Source organism: Cervus canadensis, chromosome 22 (genome assembly GCF_019320065.1).
Source record: "Cervus canadensis isolate Bull #8, Minnesota chromosome 22, ASM1932006v1, whole genome shotgun sequence".
In the NCBI taxonomy this organism is placed as follows: domain Eukaryota; kingdom Metazoa; phylum Chordata; class Mammalia; order Artiodactyla; family Cervidae; genus Cervus; species Cervus canadensis.
The window spans coordinates 10,244,184-10,256,267 of record NC_057407.1 but is presented as its reverse complement, the minus strand read 5'-3'; the positions used below and the strand labels follow the sequence as shown (position 1 = coordinate 10,256,267).

Genomic DNA, 12,084 nt, shown 5'->3' with positions numbered 1-12,084 from the left:
CATGTCCACTGAGTTGCTGATGTTATCTAACCATCTCATCCTCTGCCACCCTCTTCTTCTTTTGCCTTCAATCCTTCCCAGCATCAGGGTCTTTTCCAATGAGTTCAACTGTTCAGGATGACAGCAGATCACACTAGCCCAGTCACTCACCTATTCCAAAAGTGAACTAGTATCTAGAGAAGTTATTAGACAACTGGCATGCTGTGAGACTCATGTGGACCAGAACAAGAGCCTAAGTCATCTCTGACCTATAATAGAGAACTAATGCCCAACTAAAGGCAGCAGGTACCAGCCAGAGGTAGCTGTAGAATTTCCATCTGTGGTATCATAGAAAGATATTGGTTTTTGTTCCAGTTTCCTGACACAGAGCTCCTAAAATTCTGAGAATTTCCTGAGTTTAAGAGTGATGAATCTTTTGTTTTAATGAGATGACTCTTGGTGGGCTCCTAGATAGCTTCAGGATGGCATCTGGTCAACATAAAACCAAGACTTCATTAGAAGCACGGAACTTTCGGCCTCATACCCTAACTTCCAGGGAATGGAAAAGGGAGAGGCAATTGGGTCAATCACCAATGGCCAATGAGTTAATCAATAATGTCTACATAACGGAACTGCATAAAAACCTCTAAATCATAAGATTTGGTGAATGTATCTACATTATAGGAGGGCGGTACACCACAACTTCATGGGACAGAGACTCTTACTCTTGGAACCCTTCCAGACCTAAATGCCTATCTACCTCTTCACCTGGTCCTTTATAAAAAACTGATTATTTCCCTGAGTCCTGTGAGCCATTCTAGCCAATTATCAAACCTGAAGAGGGCGTCGGATTATGGGAACCTCCAACAGAAGTATGGGTAACCTGTGATTGGTATCTGAAGTAAAGGCACGGTTGTGGGACTGAGCCCTTAAACCTGGAGTCTGATGCCAACTCTGGGTAGTTAGTGTCAGAACTGGATTGAATTACAGTCACCCACTCAGTGGCAGAACTGACTGGTATCAGGGCTTCCCTGGTAGCTCAGTTGGTAAAGAATCCACCTGCAATGCAGAAGACACCGGTTCGATTCCTGGGTCAGGAAGATCCACTGGAGAAGCAACAGTCTACCCATGCCAGTCTTCTTGGGCTTCCCTTGTGGCTCAGCTGGGAAAGAATCTGCCTGCAATGCAATAGACCTGGGTTTGATCCCTGGGTTGGGAAGATCTCTTGGAGAAGGGAAAGGTTACCCACTCCAGTATTTTGGCCTGGAGAAATCCACGGGCTGTATAGTCGTCCATGGGGTTGCAAAGAGTCGGACACAACTGAACGCCTTTCACATAGCAGGAGGAAATAAAATCTCTCATCATCTCTCTGCCTGTATGACACAGAGGCATACACTGCTTTCTGCTGACATCACTCCAGAACATGTTAAGACCTCCATTTCTCAATTTACATGAGGTTTGTGCCCTATGTCAAGCTCAACTGCAAACACCACTGTAATCAGCTAACTTACTGGCAGCACTTGTCCTCCATGCAGCCGTTGTAAAATACAGGACTGCTCTTAGTTAAGGTTTACCAAAGCTTTTCATCAGATTTGCTTGTACACTGTCAAACATATTCATTGTCTGATAAACTAGGTGAGCACGCTCTAGGACTTGATATTGATCCAAAAGCTAAAATGAAACATTTTCATTTTCTAACAAATATAGAATTTTAAGTACTTATACAAACGGAACAGAAAACTTGACTCCCTCAATATAACACCACTGCATAGTTTTGGAAACTAAAGTTAAGTCTGTCAAAATTTCTGACAAAAATTTCTTGAGAGGATTTACTCATCCAGTATATTACTTCCAGAGTTAGCACTAATACTTTCAGGCTAAAGAAACACATCACAAATATTATTTAACCTCCAATTCACACATAACCTCACACGTTGCTGCCAGGATTTTTGTAGCTTGGTGTGTGAGATAAGATAACAGGACCAATATTTTTTTCTTTGATTTGGAGAAAAGCAATCACAGGAAATAATTTGTGACATAAATTCAACTGCAAGGTTACTAGGAAAAGCCTAATGAAGCTTAAGCTTCACTCATTAAGCAATGATTTTCCTACCCTGTCACCATCACTCAGGTACATTTGATTCATTTTTTATTTTTATTTTTATTTATTTATTTATTTTTCCGTTCTACCAGTTTATTGCTACCAACCCATCTCCCTCCACCCTCGCGCACACATGCTCAGTCATGTAACCCCATGGACTTCAGCCCGCCAGACTCCTCTGTCCATGGACTTTTCCAGGCAAGAATACTGGAGTGGGTTGCCATTTCCTTCTCCATGATTCATTTTTAAAAATGTTATCTAAACAAGATCCTAAAGGTCCTACTGAATAGCACAGGGAACTATACTCAATATCCTATGATAAATTAAAATGGAAAAGAATATTAAAAAAAGAATGACTATATGTGTACAGCTGAGTCACTTCGCTGGAAAGCAGAGATTGGCACAACATTGCAAAGCAACTATTACTTCAGTTAAAATGAATTTTTTAAAAATGAGGGCAGGAGGAGAAGTGGGCAACAGAGGATGAGATGGTTGGATGGCACCAACGACTCAACGGACATGAGTTTGAGCAAACTCCGGGAGGTAGTGAGAGACAGGGAAGCCTGCTGTGCTGCAGTCCATGGGGAGGCAAAGAGTCAGACACGACTTAGCAACTGAACAACAACAAAGTACTCCAGATCATTTTAAAACTCCCTGAAGGCAAAGCAGCCCTTTCTTAGTAAGAAGAAATAATAGAGACATTTCCCCCATACCGAAATTGAAACAACCAAGACCTTTAAGGCCTCCAAAGGTCTCCTGTACAGAAAACAGCTCCTCTCTGGGAACTTACAAATTCTTACAACCCAACTACATTTTTAGAGGTTGAAAATATTTTTTTAAAAAATATGCATTGGAATGGAGGTATAATGAGCCTTCCAGAAAACACACAAAAAAGGCAGGTCTATTTGTACACATTTTTCTCTACTTCTTGTCTGATCATTTCCTATAATACTAATGAAAAGTTGATTAATTTCACTTCTCTAACACTCAGAGGACGTCACTTTATTTGATCTCTCTGACCAATCATTACCTTCAAGCATTCACCCAGCTGAATAAGGATCTCTGACCAATCATTACCTTCAAGCATTCACCCAGCTGAATAAGGATGTTCTCTTACATAACTACAGTAGTGCCAACTTCAGTGAATTTAACACTCATTCACCACTGCTACAATCAATATATGAAACAGTTCCATCATGCCCCTCAATTCACTCATGCTTCCATCTTACAGTCAACTTCTCCTCCAATACCTTGGCACCACTGTTTTCTATTCTTATCATTTTTCTTTTTCCAGAACATCATATAAATAGGATCATACAGTATGGAGTCGTTTTTAAAATTATGATCAAATACACAAAACATAAAGTGTACAATTCAGTGACATTAAGTACATTCACCATGTTATGGAACCACCACCACTATCTAGTTCCAGAAGAATATTTTCATCACCCCCAAAAGGAAATCCCATATCCATTAAGCAGTCACTCCCCATTTCCCTATTCTCCAGCCCCTGACAACCACCAAACTACCCAATCCACTTCCTGTCTCTATGGATAGGGCTATTCTGGATATTTCATATAAATGGAATCAGACAATACTGTGGTCTTTTCTGCCTCACTTCTTTAAGTGAGTATAAAATTTTCAAGGGTCATCCAGGTTGTAGCACATATCAGTACTTTGTTTCTTTTTATTGCAGCAGGTAGCCTTTTGAGCCCAGTTTCACTTAACATAATGTCTCTGAGATCTACCCATCTTGTTATGTACATGCAATACCTGCATGCATAGTATCATCATTTTTGCTGCTGAGTAGTATTCCATAGTATGTACATACCAGTTTGTTTGCCCAGTCACCAAAAGACACTTCATTCTTGATACTTTACCCAGAAATGTAATCATATAAGTCAAGGTATTTTACAATTAATAGGGCTACTATTATATCTGCACTTGGCAATAGAAAAATTCAAATGTACACAACAGGTATACGTTCATTACCCATTATCTGTAATTCCAAAATCTAAATATCCCCCAAGTGTCAAGTTTTTCAGTAAATTTTCAGTGAAGTCATTTGGAGATACATCTTGACCTATACTAAAGTCTCTTTGTAGTCTTTTTTAAGTCTTCTTAGTGAGAATGTTCATTTTCTGCAGAAGTATTATATCTTATACACATTCCACTGGGGGATATAATTCACATATAAGCTATTGGACCACATTACCTTTCTATAATCAGAAAAATTCATAAATTCAGCTGACCCTACAGATTTTAGATAAAAGTTGTGGCCCTGTACTTACACAGTTCTAAATGAGACAAAAATTAAGCTGATAATTACTTGAGTCAGTGAAGAGGCATTAAGCTTTTCTGTTACAGACTAGCTCCCCAATACATCAACTACAAGGATGAATGTTACCACACAAGCCCCCTCTTATGAACAACATCCAATCTACATGGTCTTTGCAGGTTATCCTAACCTAAAAACTTGATGGCTGTTTATAAAAGACACCATTTCTACTGAAATTCAGACATAATCTTTGAACAGGTAAATGTTAAAGTTCTCAGAACATCTGACTGTCTCAAGATACATTCTTCAGCATTCAGGAAGAGTGCACTGCTGTAAAACCTACAGTGACCTGTAATGCCATGGGGTCTCCTCACTTGAAAGGAGACCACAGGGGCTCTTCAAATACATTCCTCACTCCATGCATACTGGGAACCCATCTGGGCTAGGCAGAGAGTCAAGAACTGGGGAAACGAGGGAACAAGCCAAACAAGGCTCCTACTGTCGTGAAGCTAACTCTCCAATGACAGGAATAAACACACAAAACCACTGAGAAAAATATCTAAGTGATAAACCCTACGATGACAAAAATACGATATAAAATGACAGAGGAATGATTTTAGATTGGATGTGACTCAAGGCCTCTGAGAGTTGAAACTGAAGCCAAGAACTAAACCCCCAAAGAAAGTGAGACTCAAAGAAGAGCAACGCAAAGGCTGTGACAAAGCAGTAAGTCCACATGGTCAAGGGCTGGAGCAGGTTAGGAAAGGTAGAGTGCATGTAATGGGGTCAGACAAAGAGCCAAGGCAGGCTCATGCAGGACTGTGTTAAGTCAGAACAAGAAGTTGGGAGTTTCTTCCAACTGAGACGGAAGGGTGTTAAAGGGTTTTAGGGAGACGACTAACATGACATGACTGATAATTTCAAAAGCGCATTCTACTTGCCATACAGTGGTATAATATGGATAATATGAGACAGGTAATCCAATCCTTTAAATTCTTTCATTTTAAGAAGCATATATACATGTGTGTGCATGTGTGTGTATGTGAGCTTATATAAATATGGTGTGTGTGTGTGCACCCGCGTGTGTGTGTGCACTTATACAAATGTGGTGGCTTCTGTGGTTGCTCAGACCAGGTAAAGAATCCACCTGTAATACAGGAGACATGTGTTTGATCCCTGAGTCGGGAAGATCCTCTGGAGAAGGGAATAGATACCCACTCCAGTACTCTTGCCTGGAGAATTCCATGAACAGAGAAGCCTGGTAGGCTACAGTCTATGGGGTAGCAGAGTCAGACATGACTGAGCAACTAACACGTTCAACATTTCCATATGTGCATATATATTTTTAATACACTATCACTTCATGTATTAAAATGCCAAGAAAAGGCAGAATTTCCTGAAAACTGATTTTTTCTAAACTACTGTCGTGAATGATTTCACATGTGTATCAATGTCTCTGGTCTGTCAATTATGATTTTAATAGCTGCCAGAGTCAGAAAACTTAAGGACTTCGTCTGTGAACCCTACAAATCAATGTAGGTTTTACTCTGCTAATAAATCTGACAATACATGTAGAAAGTCAATGAGTACTAAAGAAACGAAGAATTAAAATTGCCGTTATTTAAATACCAAGACACATCTTTTTCCTAAACACAAATACTTAACGAAAGTACAGTTCATGAAATAAGATCAAAGCTAAAGTTATTGCCCTATGAGTCAAAAAGCAACTGCAGCCTATAAATTCTATTTTTAATTTCCAAAGTTAATAGTAAATCAGGAAAGTCTGTATGAGACACATACCCATCATCCCAAGAGTTGTGTTTGAGAATATACCTACTCTTAGTCATATTTCCACAAATTTAGAGCTGTCATGTTTCAAACAAAGAAATAATTAGCTTTCTGAGAAATAATGCTCCTGAGTTCACTGTCAAATTACAGGAAAACAATTTCTGTACTTAACACAAACACTAGATTATTTCAAGCACCAAAATTTTTGTGGACAGTTTTATTCTGTAAAACCAATCAGAAGAAGTAATCTAGTTAATGCAAAAATGTTATTCCATGGTGAACTGTTTAAAGGTAAACTATATACTCAAAAACATGGCTTGCTCTTACTTGAAGAGTTCTTTAACATTAATTACTGAAATTCTAAGACTTGTGAAAAGACTAATGCTCTACTTTCTTTAATTTAAAATAGATCACTTTATTTATTTTTTTTAATTTAAAATAGATCACTTTAAAATTACCTTTATTTGTTTCATATTGGGTAGTCCTAAAAACACTGGTCTAATACCTTGACTGCTTGGCATTTCACTTTTGACTACTTTTTCTATAATAAGATTTGAAGAAACTGACCACATTTGGTACTCTAAGATACTAGGAGGATATTCTGAAAATCTAATCTGTAGAATAGAGGTCAAAAAGAAAGGTCTTCTGGATCTATTCATGGATTTCAACATAACAGCTGGTGCAGGACTCTGTCCTCAGAAAGACTAAAATCTCAAGAAACCACTCACTTGTACAATTTCTCTGGGAAGTTGAAAATTCCATGCTGAAGCAACGACACGTAAAGTTTTACATATGGTAAGGTAATTAAAATCTTACCCGGCTCAAACAGAAACATTCCACCACCATGAGGAACATCAGCAGCAAGTTTAATGATTTTATTGCATAACATATATTTGGGGACAAATTCTACAACACTCACTTTGTATCTCATAGGCACTCAGAAGTACTGGAACATACATCCTCATCACCCATGAGTGGACAAACATCCACAAAGAACTACAGCTAAGGGTATAGCTGGCTGTTGTTTGAAGGCATCAACAGGAGGCTTCTGGAAATCTTAATTGTGGTTTCTTAAAAAAAATTTTGAGGAGTACAAGATGCAGAGATCTGACAGACTCTTCCTAACCCAAGGCTGCATGCAAGTCAGGAAACTCACCTGTGTTATACTCCTTTAACTGCAAGTCCTTCACAGGCATGCCATCAGGAGTCCAAAAGGCGTTAAGAATCTGTAAGAATATGGTATGCACACTAATGACACACATCATAATCAAATACTAAACATTATATTTCCCCTAGTGGTTTTTAATTCTACAAACTTTAAAGCTATGATTACTTTACAAAGTCCAAATTAAGCCAAGTACACTCCAGGCATTCCAAAACTATTCAATGAGTAGAACATAATTACTCAAAAATTCTCAAGTACAAAAAAAAGGCAGAAGAGCATAAGCTCAAGAGCTCAAGCTCTGAAATGAGACTACCAGTATTCCAAATCTCTCCTCATGTGCTGTGAAACCTCTCCGCACCCAGAGTCTCATTTTCTAAACCTAAGATCATGCAATGAGCTCATTCCTATCCAGGGCCATGGTCCCTGAACTCCCTCAGCCTGGTCAGTTCTTTTCCCCATTTTCAAATGGACTGTTCTCTCACTTGCATTCAGGCCTGGGCTCAAATGTCACTTCCTCAGTGATGTCTTCTCTACCTACCCAATTTAACACCGCCTATACCCGAGTGACGCTCTAAACCCTTACTATAGTTTTCTTCAGAGCATTCATCACTGCCTGAATTTTTTTCTCTGCTTATTCTTTTTATTAACCATGGAAGCAGTGACTTTATAATGTTCACTACTGTATCACTCAGTGCCTAGAACACTGCCTGGCATACAAAGGTGCTTCATTTTTGAATGAATGAATAAAGGAGCACCTGTTTCATAGGATGTTGTGATAAATAAATGAACTAATGCTTTTAAGTATCACACAATGCCTAGCACAGAGTAAAGCTCTGTTTGCTCTGGTGGTTGTATATTCTGACCAAATTCTTCCTTAAGGTCATCCATAATTTAGTTACCAAGTTCTTTAACATTGAGGAGTTAGGCAGTTCCCAGTTTTTACTACTATAAATAAACAGCATCTTTATGTAAGCACTCCAACCCTCCTCCCTCCCACTTGGATTATCCCCTCAAGGATGATCATCAGGTCTGAGGACAACAATCACTTGTCTTATACACACACACACACACACACACACACACACACACACACACACACACACACACACACACACACACACACACACACATATTACAAACCTCACCTCAGTGAGTACTCAATAACTGGTGAAATATGAATGATCTCTATGGGTTATACTAAAGCTACTTTCCTGGTTTAGCTACTGCTCTATAGATGGGGGAAGGCTGGGTGAACGATAACCAAGATTTCCCTGAGGATTTCTAAAACCTTCCTGTGAATCTACAATTTCTCAAAATAAAAAGTCTTTAAAATTTTTTAACTGACCGGAAAAAAAAAAAAAAAAAGGAAAAGGAAAGAGAAAAAAGAACAAGAGCCTTACCTCTTCTTTTGTGGCATTTTCAGGCACCCCATTTAATCGAATAAGCTTGCTTGGTTTCTCCTCACTTGGGCCAGTCCTATAATCTTGATCCTTGAATCCAAAGCAAAAAAAGCTTATTCCAGAAAAAAATACATGTTAATGTGCAAAATGAAACAACATGAAATACAGGTACTCAGGATAAAAAAAAATTGAAATGACTTGCATCATATGAAGATATAGAAAGTTATAACTGTCTCTTTTTCTGAGTTCCAAAATTTGATTTTTTTTTTAAAGTGGGATCTTACTTCCCCAACCAAGGACTGAACCTGGTCCCTGGCAGTGAAAAGGCAGAGTCTTAAGCACTAAACCACCAGGGAATTCCCCCCAAATTTTTTTTCAAATCATTAGAATATTAAGTGTTCTAAGATCCATGCTCATTGCAGGAATTTTGAAATAGTAAAGCAGGAAATGAAGAGAAACAACATTGAAAAGGACTTTCACAAACAGGAAAAAAAAAAATCAACTAGATTCTCAAAACTAGAATTTTCTTTTCCTGAATGAGAAAACAGCACATAAATAAAACCAGATGTCATTTATCAAAGATGTCACCTATAAACAATCTCCAGAACAAAATCAAAAGGTGTCATCTGATGATATAACTTATACAACTTAACAGTACAAAATCAGAGAAATCTGCATTTTCCATATGCACAAAAGTCTCAGCTCTGATTCTCCTCCATTTCAAGTTATAAAAAGGGTTTAACCTTTGGGAAAAAAGTCTCCTACAACTGCTTGACCACACCTACTGTCTGGGCATAATTATAAATAGTGTCCTCTTTTACTCTTGAAAGTGTCCTGACTTGAATAATAAATTATATTGCCATCCAGTTCTAACATTCTTAAAATCCATTTTTTAACCAAATATCTAACCAGCTTGTCTTAGAATTACTGTCCAAAATAACAGAAACTGCAATAGAGATGGGTAACACCTATTTTTAAAGGTAATGTTTTCAATGTCCAACTGCAAACATAATTCTAAGATTATATGTACATTAGATTATATATTAGACATATAGAAAATCAACATTTAAGTCAATTAAGTTAGCTTCAATATTTGCAACATTAACACTGCCTCCTCCTTACTAGGTATTTTCTATCTCTTATCCTATTAGGTATTTTCTAAATGATTTTAAGTAAGAAAATGAACCCCAAACAGCCACAAGGCCTGACTACGTAAAGGACAAGAGAACCAACTCCCAAAGACAAATACTTTCAAACTAAATTATCCCAAGGCATTTAAATCAGTATCATCAAGCAAGATAATGAAGAGATACACATCAAAAATATGATCTGAACTGAGGGCCCTTTCTCTAGAGATGTACACTCCACTCGTGACTACAAATCTTGCTTTTTAATGGCTGTATAAAGTAAGACCCAGGGCTAATGGACTCTATACTTCATCCTTCAGAAAAGTCTTATGAAGAAGCAAAACTCAACAAAGCAATCCAGGGCTTCCCTGGTGGCTCAGTGGTAAAGAATCCACCTGCCAATGCAGGAGACATGGGTTCAATCCCTGAGCTGGGAAGATCCCACATGCCACAGAGCAACTAAGCCCATTCGTACAACTGCTGAGTCTGTGCTCTAGAGTCCGGCTTGCTGCTGCTGCTACTAAGTCGCTTCAGTTGTGTCCGACTCTGTGCGACCCCATAGACGGAAGCCCACCAGGCTCCCCCATCCCTGGGATTCTCCAGGCAAGAATACTGGAGTGGGTTGCCATTGCCTTCTCCAGAGCCCGGCAGCCCCAACTAAAGAGTAGCCCCCCGCTCTCAACTGGAGAAAAGTGACAAAGACCCAGCACAACCAATAAATAAGTAAATAAATAAAATCTTAAAAGAGAAAACAGTAGTCCACTCAATTAACATACCTGAAGGTCCCGTTGGGCATCTTGGGAAGTTTTGCCCTCGGGAAAAGACTTGCTCTGGCCATAGCCAAATATCTGGCTTCCAGGCAGTCTGTGATCCACATCACAGTACTCCATGCTTCTGTAATCAGTGTCCTGACGGCCAAGAAAGTCCAGACCACCTTCTTCTTTAAACATACCAGCATCCGAGCTCTGTTGTTCACCTCCAGAATGCTGTGACTTGTCCTGGTCTTGAAGAGGACTTTGGCTGTTCTGAAAGTCTGGTGGAGATGCATGGTCAAAGGCTACACCTTGTTTTTCTCCTTCTCCTGTTTCTGAATGCTCAAATTCTCCCTTCTGAATGCCAAAAGCAGGTCTTTCCGTTGTATGGTCATGTGCAGATTCTTCTCTCTTGTTCACATTCATACCAGAATGTTCTCTGTTTTGTGTGGAGGGCTGAACGTAATCCAAAATATCTGGATCCGCAGAGGGCATCTCCCTATCTTTAAATTCCATACAAGGTCCCCCCTCTCTGCCCCTAAAATCCTGATCAGTCCTGGATCGGTGTCTACCTCTGAAATCTGCATGTGGTGTATTCCTGTCCCTAAAGTCTAGATCACTAGTACCTGAACCTCGGCCTCTAAAGTCCACCTGGGTTCCGTCTTTGTCCCTGAAGTCCAAATCAGATACATCTCTATTCCTAAAATCAGAACGGGACTGATCTCTGGCCCTGAAATCCAAATCTGATAAATCCCTTCCCCGAAAATCTGCATGGGCTCCATCCCGCCCTCTAAAATCTAAGTCGTAAGTGCCCCGGCCCCTGAAGTCAGGAGGAGGAGCATCCCTACCTCTAAAGTCACCAGTATGAGCCTCCCTGTCTCTGTAGTTCATGTGAGATGTCTCCCTGCCTCTGTAGTCCAGAGAAGTACCGTCTCCACCCCGATAGTCCATAGGTGGCCCTTCTCTATCCCGAAGGTCCCCAGAATGGATGTCCCTACCTCTGAAGTCCAACTGTGATGAATCTCTGCTCTGGAAATCAGAAGATGAAAAATCTCCCCCCCTGAAATCATGTCCATGGCCCTCCCCTCCTCGATAGTCACCATGCTGTCCATCTCTAGCTCCATAGCTGAAAGAATGCTCCTCTACATTTGCAAAGGGAGGCCCCGAATGCCCCTGGAAATCAAAGGGAAGTGAATCTCTGCCAGGAAAGTTGCCAGAGTGTCTCTCTTGAGCATGACTCTTAAGGGGAGGAGGAGGATAATCCCTGTTCCACCCGGGAGCAAACCTTTCTTCTTGGCTCCCACTGTAGAAACAAAGACAGTGTTATTCATATTGTCCAGAGAGTTTGAAATCTACACACCAGCATATTCTTCTCTAATCACAGCACATTCTTCTGTAAACATTTTTTTTTTTTTGCAGAGTTCTGTAACAAGGTCCTAGATCTGCAGAAAACAGCAATGTTTTGCTATTTTAAGACGAAGTGGCGGAGTAAAC

At 39.6% G+C, this 12,084-nt stretch overlaps 1 protein-coding gene across 2 annotated transcripts in view; it reads right to left on the bottom strand.

Moving 5' to 3' along the window:
• RBM6 (RNA binding motif protein 6) overlaps nucleotides 1–12,084 on the bottom strand; it is a 99,652-nt gene that overhangs the window by 71,510 nt on the left and 16,058 nt on the right. The window lies entirely within an intron of this gene.